We start from the raw sequence: 19376 nt of genomic DNA on the forward strand, positions 1-19376 counted from the left end.
TCTCAAATTTGGATTCCCAGCTGTTGTTGGACTTCAACTCCCATAACCCCCAGCCACTATGGCCCTGGATGCCACAACAGAATGCCACATCAGCCCTGCTGGATCAGGTCCAAGGCCTATCTAGTCGAGCATCCCGTTTGGATTATGGGAGATAAAGTCCAGCAACATCTGGGGATCCCTGTTTGAATACCCCTAAGTTAAAGAAAAGGCAGAAAACCATCACTGTCCTACAATGTATGATCCACAGTCCTAAACCTCAGCATCTGCAATGCAGGGAATTGCCAGCTGTGCACTACATGCTGACTTAGCATTCATGCATGTGCATGCACATTAGGGGTATGCACAGAACCAGCTGGTGCAATTCGGTTCGAGTCTGAACTGGACTGGACCAGGCCAGTTCAGTCAGGCACCTCCTCGAACCTGCCCCCGCAGTTCGGTCTGGTCTGGGGGAGGGATGCAAATGAAAAAATTAACTTACCCCCTCTGCGGGGGTTCTCTGAGGCAGCCGGGGGTGGGAGGTTCCATGGAGGTTCCCCTCCCCACACCAGCCTGTTAAAAAACAACTTGTGAACCCCCTGAATGGACCGGGGGGGGATTCAGTTCAGGGTCGGATCAAACAGGGTGGTTCGGATTGACCCCGAACCGTTAAACCGAACCGTTCGACGTTGAACCTGTTTGCACATCCCTAACGCACATTAAATAAAAGATGTGTCCAGTCACCACCACTAGCATCCAGTGCCTCCCAACTCTTTGAAAAACATCCTACACCCACTCATGCACCTGACTGCTTGCTTGCCTCCCTCAAAATCCCTTTTCCCTTTGTTGCTGCTTTGGCAGGGGAAGAGAGGGGAGTCTTTCTCATTTCTCCTCTCTTTGATGCCTGGCATACTGCTATGGCTTCATGCCAAATGCAAGGAGCACCGGTAAATGCAATTTTCCTATGACTACTAATATGGGTCAGTTGCTCTGGGGAAATCAAATTTCCCAGTGCTCCTTGCACCTGACACACAGCCACAGGAGTGTGCCAGGCATTAGAAAGAAAAAGTGGGGAGAGAGCAGGAAAAATGTAAAAGGTGGGGGAGACCTAAGGAGTGGGTAGAAGGGTTGAAATCAGGGGCCGAGGAATGACTTAAGTTTTCCCCAAGGTTCAAATAAATGAGTAATAAATTAGCTTTATTGTGTAGTGTCGATATACCCAGCCTTGCTATAAAAGAAGAGCGGAAAGGAACACCTTCATTCATGAATGTTTCTTGCCAAACTCAACCGTACATTTATTAAAAGGAAAGGAGCATTGTATTTATAAAGAAAATCTGGATATTAACACTTGCAGACAAACTCTCCACCAAGTTGAATGATGTAACTATCGAGCTGGAAAGGGATAAGGTTCTACCTGCTGTTTGCAAACTAATTCTTTTAAATCATTTGCTCAAACATCTTTAGAATCAGCATTGTCTCTAAAAACAAAAGGATTAGACTAGCTAATCCGCATATGGGAAGAGAAAGAATTGCTCCTGTGGAACTGAGCATGTTAACATTGGTCTCCACTAATGTTAAATACTAGCCGTGTAAAAGCTTGTGTAATCGCCAGGGTTGCTCTAACTTGGAATGGAACTGTGGTTTGAGCTGTGAGAACTTGGCTGGTGCTCAGGGTAACACTAGATGGCAGTTCACACGATCGACAGCAGGGTGGGAGAAGCTTCCTGCTTTAATTTGGAAACAAGACATGCTCCTGTTTTGATTGTGTGTTAGATAAAAACAAGGTCAGTGACTGGGAGTTTGATCATGCGTGAAGGCCCATCTGGGTAGATGCTTAGGAACATAGGAACACAGGAAGCTCTGCCATATACAGAGTCAGACCACTGGTCCATCTAGTTCAGTATTGTCTTCACTGACTGGCAGCAGCTTCTCCAAGGTTACAGCCAGGAATCTCTCTCAGCCCTATCTTGGAGATGTTGCCAGGGAGGGAACTTGGAACCTTCTGCATGCAGATGCTCTTCCCAGAGCAGCCCCATCCCCTAAGGGGAATATCTTACAGCGTTCACAGATGTAGTCTCCCATTCAAACCAGGGCAAGCCTTGCTTATCAATGGGGACAATTCATGTCTGCTTCCACAAGACCAGGTAAGAGGCTTCTCCTCCCCTAATGGTACTTGTCTGAACTGCCCTTGGAAGTGACATGGGAGTGGAATTCCAGATTTCTTTTTCCCATGGGTTGGAAATTCCATATTTCTTTTTTTTTCCTTTTCCAAAAGTGGGGGAATCTTCATTTAAGAATTAGTGCAGGCCATGGGAGACCGATGGTAGGGCATCAATTAGAACTTGCGTAGGGATGCTATAAACAGATTCCTCTTTTGGAATATGGTGCTTCTATGAGCGAATATGGTGCTTCTATGAGCTATTCTAGCATCCACTCTACTGGAGCTGTTAAGCGGAGGAATACAATCTCCCAAGTGCTTCCTCCTGGCTTCTTGATGGGAGGACAGTGAGTGTGATTGGCTTCTTGTGAAGAAATCAAGGTAGCAGGGATTTCAGTACTGGCATCAGTCCCAGGAGACTGAAAGAGTCAGAGGTGTGTGTGGATGGGATGTTGGTGTGAAAATCTCAGCCCAGTATTCCAGGGCTGTAGCTGTTTGTTTTCCCAGGAAAGGGAGTCAGTGGCTTTGACAAGCTCAACCGGGAGGCTGCGTTCCTTCCATGATCCAGTGCACCAGGATCCTCTCTTGCACCAACCTGGTCAAATGGGAGTTTGCACAAGAGAACTTTCAGCGGGTTTATGCCCTGCCTAGGTTAATGAGTGACAGATGCGGACGCCATCTGGATTTTCTGCCTCAGGCACTAATAATTTGTGCTGGCCCATCACAGTACATAAGGGCCATGGAAATCACTTTGATTAAGACCTCAGCCAGGGAAGAACTCAAGAGTTGTGAGAGTCCCCGCAGACATGGGAGGCTCCAAGAGGGCTGAGAGTGAGACTCCTGCCTGCAAGCTCGGAGGAGCCGCTGCCAGTCTGTGTCGACAATCCCGAACGAGAAGGCGCAAGGGTCTGACTCCATAGAAGGCAGTTTCCGATGTAGTCCAACAGCAACTGGGGACCCCTGGACCCCTGGTCTAAATGCCAAAAGCCCCTCCCCAAATCAGAACCCACCTTCGCATCCTCATCGGGGAGAATGAGGCGAAGAGGACCTTCCTCTTTAAACATAAATAACCACACAAACACCCCCCCCCCAAAAAAGCACCCAGGTCTTGGTTGTGCCGTCTCCAAAGATCCCCTTCTCCAAAGCCGGGTTCCTTTTTGTTGGGGGGGGGGGTCTTGGAAGCGACCCTGGTCCCCGCCCTCCCCAAACGCCCCTTTCCAGAATCCTCGAGGGGAGGGGGCTGGATCCCGGTCCAGGGGAAGAGAGAGTTGCCTGCCTGGGTTTGGGGGGGGGCGGCGTTTGGGTGCTGGGGGGGAGCAAGGAGCCAGCCTCCCTCTCGCGGACGGGGCCGGAGGGGAGGCGCGCAGCCCGGCTCGTCGGGGCTCGCCTCGCCTGCAAGCCTGAATCCAGCGGAGGAGGAGGAGGAGAGGAGAGGAGGAGGCAGAGGCTGGAGCCAAGAAGCGAGCGCGCCCGGGCTGCGTCTGGTGGCTCGCTGCTGCTGCTGCTGCTGCTTCTCGCCTGCGCCTCGGCTGGCTCGCCAGGCTGCTCCAGGCGACCCCCCGCCCGCCCAGAGGCTGGCCGATGGGCAAGTTCAGCACCCGGTGAAGCGCCCCGTGGGCAGGAGCCGCGGGACCCCCCTCCCCGCAAGCCCCCGCGCATCCCCGCCCCAATGGCCCCCTCCTCCAGCAGCCCGGCGGGGCTCGGATTCTCTGGCCGCGGCTGGTTCCCCCCGCAGCAGCAGCCCCCCCGCCAGCCCGAAGCGGAGCTCACCCCCGCCCCCAAGGGACCCTGAGGAGGAGGACGGCCGTCGTCCCGATCATGTAGAGCTCCAGGTGCCGCTCGCTCAGGTGAGTCTGCTCGAGCGTGGAGGGGGCGCGCGCGGGCGCGCGGGGGGGGTCTTTAAAGATGGTGGGGGACGCTTGGAGCCGAGGCAGCTGCTGCTTGGTCTGGGGACTGGGGCTGCTGCTTGTCTGCTCGCGCGCCTGGGGTCCCATAGGCGCTCCAGATGTGGACGGGGCTGTTGCTGGCATCGCCACCAGTCTAGACTTCGGGGGTCAGGCTTGGCCAGGGGGGCTGTGCAGCCGGGGAGGCCGAATGGGTGCTCTCCCCGCAGCTCCTGGGCTCTGGAGGTCTACAAAAGTCCGCCACCCTTTTAAAATGCACTGGGTTTTGTTAGGATTTGCATCTTGGTTCGCTCTCCAAGAGCAGGCCGCTGAACTTTGCTGTAAACCGCCCCCCCTCCTAAATCTCCCTCCTCTATAACTGAAACCTGGCACTGCACCTCTGGATTTGGCGCATGCAAAGAGAAAGGAGGAGGGCTTGGGTGCACGGATGTCACCACCGTTCCCAAGGTCTGCAGCCCTAGATCATCCATGCGGTTGACTCAGAGGCAAGTCTGCCTGAATTCAGTGGGGCTTACTCTCAAGGAAGGGTGCAGAGAGGATTGCAGCCTTTAATCTCCTGTCTGGCGCTCCAAAGAGCCGTTTCTCCATGGCGGGGGTGTGAGGTGAACACAATCCTTTTGCTCCCTGCTGTTTGGCAGGAGGGTGTTGTGGCCTCCAGAGAAGATCATCAGACCAAGGAAGAGATGAGTGGAGACCCCTTCTGCATGTGACTCTGTGTACACCCGAGTGGACAATCAGTGTCATGTGTGGATGAGACCGATCTGGGAATCGACAGGTTCGGAGCCCAGATCAGCTACAGCTGCTTGTTCAATGGGTGCTTGACCTGGCTACTGTGTTCAGAGGCTCTTGAGGAGCCTGCTTCATGCCGATGGTTCCCAGAAAGGCCATGTAGGGTAAAACAGGGAAGGAAAGCCTTGTGTTTTATGATCTCTACGTTGCCTCGCAAAACGGTGTGCTCCCAAATAAGAGTTTTACAACCCTGTTTGATTGCTTCTGTGCCTCTATTCCCTTGTCCCAGGGAATGCTTCAAGGCATTTCTCTCTCACACACACTGGTGGCCTGCAGAGAACTGTAAATTCAACACCTGTCATGTCAGAAGGAGGGGGGAAGAGGAGGTCACTGAGCATTTCAGTCAGATTTTCCTCCCCTCTCGCTATTTGTGCCGTCAGGAAGGGGACTGAAGCCCCAAGGGAAATCGACTCTGTTTTGCCATGCAAACTAGCCCCGCTTAGGACTACTGAGGCCATGTTGCCAGCTGGGTGCCTTGAAAAACAGCTTAGGAGGCTGTGCAAACTTGCCAAGGTGCCAACTTCTCTGGATTTTATAACTGGAGCTTGGTGGGGGCAGGATGGGGTTTTAAATCTTAGTGACAATGTTTAATTTTAGGTGGCTGGGCCATGTGCTTAATTGAAAAAAAAAATGTATAACATGGATTTGATCACAAGTGCCTAGGCTCCTGTGTGTGTTTGTGTTAAAGGTTGTTAAATGCCGGCATCAACACAGGCCCTTTTGACAAAGATGAAAGCAGGGAGAGATGTGATGCATCTTTAACTCCTCTTGGTGGTTGTTTGTGATGCCATAGCTCCATGTTTATACACACACTCACACACACAACCTTTGAAAATGGCAAAGGTAGACACAATGTCATCGAGAGGTATTCTGAACCACAAAAGCTGCACATAAGATATGTTTTCCCCTCTATCCAGGTTGTCAGAAGCTTGGTCCTTTACTAGGTTCATAGATAATTTATAATGTAAATACCTTTCTGCCAAGAATTTAGAGACCGTTAGTCTTGGTTTGATTTCATTCAACTTGAAATATAGGTGCTGCTCTCTGAGGATTCCTCAGTTCTCAGGCATTCCGACTACCGCAATTGTTAGCAGTGTTGACGTTCAAAGATGCCGTGGGCATTTGCCACCAAATTTCCCTTCGATTGTGCTTGGTGCGCCTTGGGCCACCCACAGGGATGAGGTTTCTTTTGTCTTCTGGACTCTCTCTTGAAGAGACAGTGTTGTGAACTTTCTTTGTCCAGTGGTGCTTCTGTCTGTTTCCATTGCTGCCCTCAGATTTAGACTGGGCTAATCAGCTTCCCACTGGGTATAATAGGGGCTGGAGTGAACAATGCATCAGGCGAAACTCAAACATGCCTTGTTTAATGGTGTGCTGAAACTGTAGGCACAGAGCAGAAGATTTGGACTAGGGCAAAATGGGTCATTTGCTGTATGGATGATGAGGCCATCTATCTGCTTTCTCTGAACAGTTATGGCACAGACTTCCCCTGTGACCTTGGGCAAATCACGTCCTCTCCTAGTTCCTTTTTGTTTTCCTTCCCCACACAAATATGTACAGGGACTCTTCGGCGTTGGCTAACCTCAGGCAAGGGCTGTAGAAACACAAAACATCCATGCAGCTGGGGTGAAAAGAAATCACCGTGCTGTTGATTTCTTAGGAACTCTTTCTAGAAAGCTTGCGGGGGGGGGGAGGCCATGGAAAACCAGAGCTTGGTTTCTACATGTGAAAATCTATAAGGGTTTTGAAATCTGGGTTTGTTGTACTGAGCATCCAAGAAAAGAGCCCCACTAAGGGAACAGAGGCACAAGGCTCCTTTGTTCTCTGTGTGAATATTCACATCCAGCTCCTTTGAGCTGAAGTTAAACAGCAGGTGAAGGAGGCTTTGCCATTTCTTTCCAAATCATCGAATGCACATTGAATGTGCGTCTCTATACAGGAGAGTTGCTGTCAGTCTGTTGATATAAATATGGGCTATGGACATTTCCATCTCTTCTCCTGTTCTGGTCCATTCTTTCTCTTGGTGGGTGTTCTGATCCCTACCCCCTCCTCCCAATGAATCAGTAAGTTATCGGAGAAATGCAAACCACATAATTGAAGCTTTTGCTGTACATGCATTTCCCAGGTGCTGGCTTGCTCTGAGCTGCGAACATGAAAGACACCAAATGGTTGCAATGTCAGCCTAGAATTGCTGATGTGGAAATGTAAAAAGGCAAGGCATTCCTGACCATGGTGCTCCTAGAGTCCAGGAAGTTATTTATTTATTTACTACATTTCTAGACCACCCCATCCAGTGGCTCTGGGCAGTGCACAACAAGTAAAATGCAACAATGAACACCATTTAAAACAGGTTAAAACAACATAAAAACAAATTTAAAACCACCCAGAGCCATTTAAAATCAATTAAAACTATTTAAGAACAATTCAAAAATTTTGGAAGGCCAGGCCAAACAAGTAAGTCTGTAGGACTCTTTTGAAGGCCAACAAGAAGGCCAAACTACGGATATCTGCTGGGATATCTAGCATTATATAAAGCCCTAAATGGCTTAGTCCCTGGGTATTTAAGAGAGCGTCTTCCTCACTACGAGCCCCACCACCCATTGAGGTCATCGGAGGAGGTCCGTCTCCAGTTACCACCAACTTGTTTGGTGGCTACACAGAGATGGGCCTTCTCGGTCGCTGCCCTGAGATTGTGGAATGCACTCCCTGCTGAGATACGGTCCTCCCCATCTCTGGCAATTTTCAAAAAAAAAAAAACCCTGAAAACCCATCTTTTTGCCCAAGCTTTCTCAGCTTTAAAAAATTGTCTGTTTTAATTTTATGGTTGATTTTAAACTGTTGATTTGTTTTAACTTTTATATGTGTTTTAATAGTTTTATGTTAACCACCCAGAGATGAAAGTTTGGGCAGTATATAAGTTTGATAAACAAACAAACAATCAAGCAAACAAACAAATTCCACAGGCAGTTGAACTGAACTTCAGAGTCACTCCAAACATTGCCAAGTTGGGAAGGAAGGAAGGACCTTGCAGTCCTGTTCAGCTCCAGAAGCAACACTGGCCACCTCTGAAATCCAACATGGCTTTGGAGAGAGACAAAGCCCCAGATGCCTTGGGAGGCTGGCCGCGTCGGTGGCCTCAAACACACCTTTGGCTGGTGCTCACAACCAGCAATAGAGTAGAACACATATTCTACCCATGTCCGGGAACAGTGCACAGCAGTGTCCCCTCTACCAGGGATTCCCAGATGTTGTGGACTACAACTCCCAGAATCCCCAAGCAAAAGCCGTCGCAGCTGGGGATTCTGGGAGTAGTAGTCAACAACATCTAGGAATCCCTGTGAGAGGGAACACTGCTGTGAACGCTCCCATTTTCTGATCAGGTGCCTTAAAAACAAACAAACAGGGTAGGAGGCACAGAAAGTGTTTGTGTGTGAGGCTCCTGCTGTGTAGGGGGGCTGTACCCAGCAGTTTAATGAGGTAGGAGGAAAAGCCCTCCGGCCCAGTGAGATCCTTGCAGACTGTCACTTCCCCGCCTCCTACCTTGCTTTTTATGAGCATATGATCACAAAGCATAAATGCACACAATTCATGAACTTGGGCAGTACTCTACCCAAATAATGACCATGTGGACTAGCCTCTTGGCTAGCTATTATGGCCAGCCCAAACTGGTTGAGCCCTGATCATTTTACCTTAGAGGAGGGCTTCTCAGCCTGGGACCCCAGATGTCGTTGGACTACAAGTCCCAAGGGCATTGTTGATGGACCACAACTCATCTGCAGCCACATCTGGGGATCCAGGGTTGAGAAGCCCTCCTTTTATCACCTGAAACCATTCATGAGCCTGCCTTAGGTGTGAGGCTAGGTAGGCTACCTAAGGTAGCCTACCTAACTTGTCCTTTTAATTTCAGTGGGACTTCCTTGAGTAAATTTAGTCAGGATGTCAGCCATTGAGGTCATTCTCACAATCAAACACTGTCTTCTATCAGAGTTTGGGAGCTGACCATGCTCCCAATTTTCAGTTGTGTGGAAACAAGGTAGGAGGAAAACATGGGTAGAAGTAATTGTGTGGAAGCAAGATCGGAGGAAAATCTGGGTAGCTTTGCCTCCTACCTTGCTTCCACACAATCACTTTGATCCAAGTTTCCCTCCTACCTTGCTTCCACACAACCGAAAACTGGGAGCACAGAGAGCTCCCAAACCCAGGTAGAACACAGTTTTTGGAGCTCTTCTCATGATTGGTGAGAAGAGCTCCGGGATGTTCTGTAGGGAAGGCAGGTTTAACTTACCTTCCCCGCAGATGATCTCCTTTCCTTCCCTGGGTGGGCAGATCGCCCGCCCAGACGACCGGTGGCTCAGCTAGCAGCTTGGGGTGCCAGGACACAACGTAGCATGTTGCGCTGCTCCCTGGAGTTCCAATAATGCCCAGCGCGAGTGCACGGTGATTATTGGGATCCTGCCCGAGTGTGCCAGCTGAAGTTTCAAGCACGATCAAAAAAATGAAGGTGTTTTTTTTTTTAAGCTGGGCTCGGTTTTGCACGCGTGTGTGAATAGCCTTTTTGATTGTGTGAATGACGTCACTCTGTTTCCCTCACTCTCTCCCCAGCGTTCCCCTGAGTAGCATTTATATTGAAAATGTAATTGAAAACCAGCAAGGAGGGAAGTGAAGTAAAAGAGAATAAATCTTTAATGCCCCCTGAATACATTAAACATTTTATTTCAGGCTGAAAGGTGGAGGGTTCCCAAGTATGGCCCCCTAATTGTTGTTGGACTACAATTCCCATCGTCCCCATCTACAATGGCCTTGGGAGTTGTAGTCCAGCAACATTGGGGGACCCAAACTTGGGAACCTTTATTTGTTTGTTTGTTTGTTTTATTGTTGCATTTCTATACCGCCTTTCGTTAAAAGACAACCCCAAGGCGGTTTACAAAAGTTAAAAACAGACAATAAAAACATCAAGCTAAAAAATATAAAAACATATTAAAAACATGCACAAGAACAATACAAGTAAAAAAACACAGAAGCAGCAATAAAATGATTATGTAAAAGCTTGGGTAAAAAGCCAAGTTTTAACAAGCTTTCTAAAAACCGTGATGGAGTCCGAGGAGCGAATGGCCACTGGAAGAGCATTCCAGAGTTTGGGAGCGGCAACCTTTGCTTTAGACAACACAAATTGTACATATATTCACATGTTTTTTTGATGAAAGCAAAGTGTCAACACAATTCCAGGAATGAATGTGGTTAGCCAATTTTAGCAGAAAGTTTGACTGCCTCCTTTAATTTCGCCCAAGTGGGTTCATTTTTTCTAATTCCCCATGACTTTACAAGCCATGCCTTAATCAATGGAGCACTGGAAGATTTCCAAGATTTCTGCTTTAGCAGCTGACAATAAATTTGCTACTAATTCCATATCCATTTTCCTGACAGCATCATTTAAAATGATGTAGTGGATCTGTAAAGTGGTTTCCACCCCCCACCCCAGCAAAGTTTATTTAAAAAATAACAATATTCCCATCACGCTACTTCAGGAATGGATTATTTTAGCAATGCTGAAGTGGAGTCATGGTACTAATGAAATTAGACAGTGTACCCTTTACTATTTCCCCCCAGATAAGTTGTATTTAACTTTGTCATCTTTTTTGTTGGAATTAAAAAAGAGCAGTAGTACGAAAGGCAGAGATAAGCTAACTTCAATCTTGAATGATCTAATCTTTTCTTTAATAGAATCTCCTATGATTTAATAAACCAAGAGTGCATCCTCAAGAACTCTGGTCAGTTTAAACCACATGGATCTGGATTCCCTTTTCTTGAGCATTGCAGGCTTCACTAAAGATAATAGGAAGTATGATCTTTCTTCCTAAAGACCATAAGAAGTACCTTGGTGGACCATCTCAGACTCTATGTGGTCCAATACTCTTTCCTAGAATCTCAGTGGTCAGGGGTGAATGAACATCTTGACTAAATTTACTAAAGGAAGTCCTATTGAAATTTAGCAGACCTTTAGCGTAACTCCTGAGTAGTAGTATTGAGAAACTTAGTCTGGATGTCAGCCAATAAGCATGAGGTGATCCATTGGAAATGGGCCAGAGGTCCGTTGGTGGATCATGAGCTATATTCAGCTCTAAGAAAACTACAGTGCATTATACTGATTTGCTGCCTTTTCAAATAGAATTAATTGATACTGAAGAGAAAGTCAGCGCTAGAAACAGTAGCAGGAAGATACAGCCCGAAATCAAGGATGTAGTCTAAAATGTACAGAGTGCCATAATATTCCCTCGCAGCCACATCACTTTAGAATTCATTGTAGTGTGCTAGCGAGAGAGGGTGTTGAATGACTCAGATGAATGTAGCTCGGAGTAAACAAACATGTAAATCATTTTTGGCTACAGAGGAAGCGAGAGAAAGAAAGATGGCGGGGGGTGGCTGGGGGTGGGGAGGCGATGTTCACAGAAAAGGCATTTGCAATGATGTGATCTTCAAAGTGTCCATCAAATTTAGCAGAGTTGGGCTACCCAAAATAAAAACTGGAGCCAGGTTATCCACAGCTATCGCCACTTTGTTGACAACTGGAAGAACGACGCAAATGCTCCCAAAGTAATATATGGGGATCACAAATGCCAGCAGATGCAAGCACATTTTTGCTCAGGTTTGAAGCCCATTGGTCCATTGGTCAGCTGATGGACAGTGACTTGGTAGCTCAGGCACAAAGATCTTTCCTGGCCTTGCTACCTGGAGATGCAAGTGATGGAACCAGAGATCTTCGGCTCTACTCCTGAGCAATGGCCCCATCCCAAAACTTTTTTAAAGTCAGAAAACTGGAGATAGGCAAATGTTATCCCTATCTTCAAGAAGGTGGGGGGGAGAAGGAGCCAAGATATTAAAATACAGGTTGGTCAGCTTGGTGGTAAAGTATGCCAAGATGCTAGGACAGATTATTAAGCAGTTAATCTGTGAGTACTTAGAAAAGAGCAAAGTGGTTACTATGGACCAGTATGGGTTTGTCAAGAACAAGTCAGGCCAGACAAATCTTATCTCATTTTTTTTTCATAGTTACTAATTTAGTAGATCATGGGAATGACATGGACATAGCATACCTTGATTTCAGCAAAGCATTTGGCGAAGTCTTCTATGATGTCCTTATTGACAAGATGGTGAAATGAAGACTCCCCTCTTCCTCAGCTGCAATTTTTTGTAGTTAGAGGTGATGGGTATTGTAGTCTAGCAGCAGTTGGAGAACTTTATGTTGGCCACCTCTGGACCAGAGAGATCGTATGCAGCACTAATCTCCCACTTTCTGCCAGTATATAGGCACAATGACATCATCCCAAAGGCAATCTCTGATGCAGCCTGCATTAGTGTTGACACAGGGAAATCCTGGAAGCACAACCATTTCCAAGAAAGCATGGCCTTGGGTTTGAACCTTTACTCAAAGGGAATTATGGGAGCTCAAGAAGTAGTATGAATATCTGAGCCCACCAGACAACAAGCTTATTACCACTACAAAAACATCCAGAATTGAGAAAGATGCCCTTTAAAGTAAGAAGAACACACTCATGAAACAGAAAACAAATCAGCTTCAACATTAAGCATTTCACCTTTTTCGATTCCAGTATATTATAAAAGGTTTCATAAAAGCTTTCCATACACTCCTAAAATTAAATGTAAGAGCAATTCTAACTCTTAGTTTCTGTAAGTTATGACATCTTATTAACTTCAGCCATTATCCTTACATTATCCAACCAGGTATTAACAGATGGAGGGAGCTTTTGCTTCCAATATCTAATTCATGAACCCATCAAGTCGCCCAAAAGATTATAGCATTTTTGGGAAATGACACACCTTTCATTAATTTAAGTAAAACCAGCAGTAGGGTAAGGTTAAAGCCTAAGATCTAATTTATAGTACCATTTACTACAACCCAAAATGGCTTAATTTTTTACAGGGCCACCAAAGGTGAATGAAATTGACACCTCATTAATTTTCAACTTTTTACAGACATAAATGGCCAGAAATACTGCATTTTATAGGAGTTTTCTCTCCAGCATACATTTCAAGCATATAATGATCCGGATCCAAAGAGATACTTTAAGTATACCCAAAGGCCAGAACTGGCTCAGCTGCCTGGGGTGGGAAAAGTCAAACTAAGATAGTACTTCGACCATTGTGGCTGGGGATGATGGGAGTTGTAGTCCAAGGACATCTGACTTACAGGACATCTGACTTACAGGGAACTCTGACTTACAGGATATTTGCTCTATACATTATACTCAGTATTTAATATGTAAGTCCAGAGGCATTGGGATAACTGCTAATAGACTTTTTTTAAGGTAGACTAGAAAATTAATTTTATTAACATTTTAATACAATTAAATGACTTTAAACATATTGAGCTGCCTGTATTTGTGTTCTGGTACTTCTGCAATGATTCTATCCCCCCTTAGATCCCCTCACCACAAAATGTTTGGGGATGAGGCTGAAGGGGAGGAGCTAATGAACATGTATAGCCCCTCCTACAGCATAGAGTGACATCATACATGATCAACGTGTTGGCTGAAGTTCTTGATAACTTCAAAATCCAAAATTTCCTAATCCAAAATCACCCCCTGGAGATCCAAAATGTCCACTTATAGGTCTTCAGATGGGAAGGAAAAGCTGAGCAAAGAAGTCAAAACCAATTCATTCCCCAGTCATGAGCATCTAGGTGTCTTTTTAAAATTGTTTATACAAATTTAGAAACCAACATTCATTATCTGTTTAAAAGATGCAAGCCAAACACATGTTTCCACAATATGGCAAAGTAGTTGTCTTAGGAATTAGATCAAGGAAGAAACAAACAGTGGAATGAACTCATTCACAGTTTCACAGATGATGCAACGTTGAGATGAAACTCAACAAGAAAATGATCCTTACATCTGAATCCTAAAGATTTGCATTGGAAGCATGGGAGGAGAGCTGGTGGTCACAAGCATGAATTCTCTCCTTTGCTAAGCAGGGTCCATCTTGGGTTGCATTTGGATGGGAGGCTACATGTGAGCCCCACAAGATCTTCCTCTTAGGGGATGTGGCTGTCGCTCAATGAAAGGACATCTGCTTTGCATGCAGAAGGTCCCAGGATCACTTCGTGGCAGTATCTCCAGGTAGGGCTGTTAGAGACTCCTGCCTGAAATGCTGCTGAGCAGCTGCCAGTCAGTGTAGACAATTCTGAGCTAGGTGGACCATGGGTCTGACTCAGTCTAAGGCAGATCCCTATAGTCTATGTATTAGACACCACTGATTTCAAAGTTCCTATTGTGTAAGAGGATCGTGGCATTAAGACAGCAAAATGGGCATTGGGAAATGTTTTCCTGAGCAGAACTATGACCACATGGATGGTGTGTGCATTGGTTTGCAGGCATCTGTTATAATATGCCACGAGTCAGATCCCTGGTGTCAGAGCAGGGGTCCACTGACAGGATCTAGACCAGGCCTGCTCAACTTAGGCCCCCCAGCTGTTTTTGGACTACAACTCCCATAATTCTCAGCCACAGCAGCCAGTAGCCAGGAATTATGGGAATTGTAGGCCAACATCTGCAGGAGGGCCAAAGTTGAGCAGGCCTGATCTAGACCGTCCCAAGAGAGGCCCTAGAAAGCAAGCACCCTTTCAGAGATTCCCATGGAGGGGGAGTTCGAGGGACCAGTGATGATATCCCCACCCTTTCTGCCTGAGGAGGTCACCCTGACCCCCACCTCTAGCCCTGAGGAGTCATTCCCAGAACCACCTGCAGCAGTTTGGGAGGGTCCCCACAATCACCACACCACCAGGGCAGAAAGTGGCTTTCCAACCCTGCTTTATTGGTGTCCTCAAGACAGGGCGTGGCCACTCTGAGGTTGAGCAGTTTTCCTCTGTGGAGGTGGAGTTTGAGGTGCCGTTTGGTGGACTTAAGCTCTCACTTGGCTCTAGGGCAGTGTTCTTCATCTTAAGGTCCAGGAGCCAGTGGCAGCCCCCATCAACCCTAAGAGCGGCTCATTGCTCACTGGGCCAGGGTGAAACTTCACATACTCTGCCCAGGAGGAGAGCTGGTCTTGGGGTCGCAAGCATGACTGGCCCCCTTTGCTAAGCAGGGTCCACCCTGTTTTGCATTTGAGTGGGAGACGATGAGCCTCTTCTCACGAGCGGTGAGAAGGGCTCATGGGCAGGCTGCAGGGAAGGCGGGTTAAACCTACCTTCCCCGCAGAAGGTATCGTCTCCCCTTCCCTGGGTGGATGGATCGCCCACCCAGATGAGCAGCGGCTCCTCCCAGCAGCTCTGAGGCTCAGGGTTCCAGGATGCCCCCCGAGCTCCAATAATGCACCGCGGAGATGCACCATGCATTATGGGAATCCTCCCTCCCTTACCTGAGTGTGCCAGCTGCAGTTACAAGCAGCCGTGGCTGACACATGAGCCAAAAAAAACTAGGTTAAGGGAGTGCTGTCTCCCTTAACCTCATGTTAAAGGGCAACTAAATAAGCATGCTTGCTGCCCTGGAGCCGACAGGATCGGGCCCGATCCCGGTGGTTCACACGTGTGTGCAAAACCGGGATGGGGTCCCTTATCCCAGTTTTGCACAAGTGTGAATAGCCTCTACATGTGTCAGCACTATAAGATATTCCCTTTAGAGGATGGGGTTGCTCTGGGAAGAGCATCTGCATGCAGAAGGTCCCAAGTTCCTTCCCTGGCAGCATCCTGGCAGAGCCAGCATGGTGTAGTGGTTAGAGTGCTGGACTAGGACCAGGGAGGCCCAAGTTCAAATCCTCATTCAGCCATGAAACTAGCTGGGTGACTGTGGGCCAGTCACTTCTCTCTCAGCCTAACCTAACTCAAAGGGTTGTTGTAAAAGAGAAACTCAAGTATGTTGTGAAAGAGAAACTCAAGTATGCAGCCTGGGCTCCTTGGAAGAAGAGCGGGATATAAATGTAAATCATCATCATCATCTTCTTCCTCTTCATCATCATCATCATCATCGTCATCATCATCATCATCATCATCATCATCATCATCATCATCATCATCTCCAAGATAGGGCTGTGAGAAACTCTTGCCTGCAACCTTGGAGAAGCTGCTGCCAGTCTGGGTAGAGTAGACAACACTGAGCTAGATGGACCAAGGGTCTGACTCAGTATATGGCAGCTTCCTCTTGGCACTATGCAGGGGTGCCCAAAGTGCAGTGCTGCAATTTTCCCATTACTGGGGTGGCTCCTTGGAGGGAAACAGAGCCCTCTTGTGCCCCTGCACAGTCCTGGTAGCCCTTCCCAGAGCTTTCCTCCTAGAAAAGGCTCCACTGCTCTTAAAGAGCCCTCTCAACACTGAGGCAAGTGCAGGACTGTGCAGAAGTCAGCACAGTGAGAAATTGCACAGCAAACGGTGGTTTTGGTTTTGGCCAAAGTGTCCCCTGCTTGGATAAATAGTGAAGACCACTGCTCTAGGCTATTCCTAGAGCAGGCCTGCTCAACTTAGGCCCCCCCCAGCTGTTTTTGGACTGCAACTCCCATAATTCTCAGCCACAGCAGCCAATAGCCAGGAATTATGGGAATTGTAGGCCAACATCTGCAGGAGGGCGGAAGTTGAGCAGGCCTGTCCTAGAGCAAGCCCTCTGGGTATTGCCTTGTGTCTAGCTTGGCCTTGTGATCTGTTGCAACAGGGAGCTGTCTGTGGTCCTGACTAGCTGCAGTGTATCCTGGATGCATGTTGCATTTGACCAGGATACCGATTGTTTTATTGCTGTTTCCCTCACAAACACATACCGATCTTATATAGATTTAACTATTCAGAAACAACTCCATTCTCTCCTTCTCCTTGCCCTCCCTTTTTCTTTCTGATGCCACCCCCCCGACACTCTCTACAGGATCTCCACTGGGACAAACTTCTAAACAGCAAAACATGAAAGATACTGAATAGAATGCAACACTGATGTGGAATAAGACAGCTTCTGCCAGCCATGCTTTATAGGTCTTTAGGCAGTCCAAAATGAAATTCTGTCAAATAGTTGACTAGGGCCCCACAACTGGGAGGCCATGGTCCATTTGCTCCCCTGAAAAGATCACTCTAGCCTTCTGGTTGCCAGTCCAGATGGTGAGAGCTGCGTGGACACAGAACAGTGGATGTTTATCCTTCAAGGTGCCCGCCCTACAACTCTCTGGGTAGGTCATTATTATCCTCATATTTTAAGGCAGGGGCTGAGAAGGAGTTGGCTCCCCCAGGACCACCTATTGAGTGAATGACAGAGATTAGACCTGAAGTATGTGTGTGCACGGACCATTTCGAGGTGAACCGGTTCAACATGAACCAGGTCGGTTCAAAGGTTCGACTGCAAACTGATCAGGAGGCGGTTTGATACATGATTGAACCATCGAACTGGCCTGGTCCGAGTCAAACCGATTCACCTCAGACTGGTTCATGCACACCCCTAGTTCAGGTCTCATCTCTGCCATTCACTCAATAGGTGGCCCTAGGGAAGCCAACTCCTTCTCAGCCCCTGCCCTAAAATACAAGGATAATATCATCTGTGGGCATATGGTTGAAGGAACAGCGTTTAAATACTTTACGTAATTCCTAATGGGGGCTGTTGTTCAGAGTTGTCTTGGAGAAGTGCATTCAGCCTGAATTCTAATAGCTGATGCTGACAAGTGCCTTCTGAGGCTGTGCACTCACTCATGGCCCTCTGGAGTTTCTCCAGAGACCATTCTGCAGCTCACCGCTCCATACCTGGGAGTAGGGGAAGACGGCAAGAGGAAGCTGCATGTCGAAATGCACTCTTTCAAAGTCATGATGGAACAGTGGAAGTGCCTTAATCAATGATCATTGTTTGGGAGATACGGACTGGCTTTGAATGCCTGATGTCCCAGCGGCTCTAGCAGGAAAGGTCACCCCCAATTACCATTTGTCTCTACTCAGCTGGATGGAGTCATTTGAGGAGAGATGCATCACTGGAATATCTCAAGCATAGACACATGGGTTCATTACTGGGAACTGGAACTCTTAAGAAAAGGACTGGAAACAAAATGTCAACAATCATACGGCCATTCTATATAAAGTGTGTGTGTATGTGTGTGTGTGTGAGAGATATCTATCTATCTATCTATCTATCTATCTATCTATCTATCTATCTATCTATCTATCTATCTATACACATACATACACACACACCTTGCATATTTTCTAAGGAACTTGACACAGCTTACAAAAGTTAAAAGAGTACAAAAGCATACTCCCATAACGTCTAAAAACAGCCCTGCTGGATCAGGCCCAAGGGCCATCTAGTCCAGCATCCTGTTTCCCACAGTGGCCCACCAGATGCCTCCAAGAAGCCCACAAGCCAGAGATGAAGGCATGCCCTCTCTCCTGCTATTGCTCCCTGCAACTAGTATTCAGAGGGATCTTGCCTCTGAGGCTGGAGGTAGCTAGCCTATAGCCACCTTGACTAGTAGGCACTGATAGACCTGTCCTCCATGGATTTGTCTCAGCCTCTTTTAAAACCATCCAAGCTGGTGGCCATCACCACATCCTATGGCAGAGAAATCCATTAATTATGCACTGTGTGGAAAATTATTTCCTTTTGTCAGTCCTAAATTTCCTGGCCATCAGTTTCATGGGTTGACCCCAGGTTCTAGTCTCTCTCTCTCTCTCTCTCTCTCTCTCTCTCTCTCTCTCTCTCTCCACTCCATGCATAATTTTATAAAGCTCCATCATGTTTCCCCTTAGTCCCCTTTTGTCTAAACTCAGAACAATAAACACCTCCCGAACTCTTGAAACCCACTTGAGTGTACGAGTATGTGAGATCCAGAGGAGGCAACTCTGGCAGGAGAACAGAAGTGTCAGGGTGTGAGAAGAACAGCTTGCCTCCGTCTCTCTGTGTTGTGTTAACACTGGAGGATCTCTAGAGCAATTAGCCTGAAGTGGCTTTCCCTTATCTCGTTCATCTCCTGCCTTTTTGAAAATGTGTTTTCTCTTCTCCTGCCTTCTTAAAAGTCCCCATGAGCTTCTGGATGACAATTTTATAAGGCGCAAAGGATGCTTCAGCAGCTGGGACTTCAGCAGCAGCTGAGGTTTATTTTTCTTTTCCAAGATGTCATCTTGCCTGGGTTCATCTCACAATGCAATAGCAGTTTATTGATGTTTTATTGCTCTTTCTAACCTGGTCCGCCCACCAAAATTGTAGTTCCTCCGCTTTATGATTCAATTCGATAACATGTTTGACAAGAGGCGCCTGTGTTCTTCCTTTCAAAATACAACTTTTGTGTTCAGTGATTCTGGTTTTAATGTTCCTGGATGCCACCCCTACATCTAACAGTGCACAGGAGCACCGAATAACATAAATCACCCCCTTGGAATTACAGTTGAAGTAGTCTTCATTGGAATATTCCTTGAAACTCAAGGGGTTATTGAATCTTTTGAGTTTCTCACAATTACAGCGAACTGAGCAATTCCCACAAGGAAATTATCCGGTGGGTACCTTTCCATCCAAAGTATTCCTCTTGACTTTATCTTGACCCCTCATGCTGCTATGAACCAACATGTCTCTTAAATTCAAACTCCC

General features: G+C 47.1%; 1 protein-coding gene across 1 annotated transcript in view; it reads left to right on the forward strand.

Moving 5' to 3' along the window:
* Nucleotides 1–3845: 3845 nt before the first annotated feature.
* Nucleotides 3846–19376, forward strand: part of TRPC5 (transient receptor potential cation channel subfamily C member 5) — a 147350-nt gene continuing 131819 nt past the window's right edge. Inside the window, exon 1 of the mRNA XM_053273761.1 lies at nucleotides 3846–3981. The gene's annotated coding sequence lies outside the window, so the exon portion shown is untranslated. The remainder of the gene's footprint in view (nucleotides 3982–19376) is intronic.

Source organism: Hemicordylus capensis, chromosome 11 (genome assembly GCF_027244095.1).
Source record: "Hemicordylus capensis ecotype Gifberg chromosome 11, rHemCap1.1.pri, whole genome shotgun sequence".
Lineage (NCBI taxonomy): Eukaryota > Metazoa > Chordata > Lepidosauria > Squamata > Cordylidae > Hemicordylus > Hemicordylus capensis.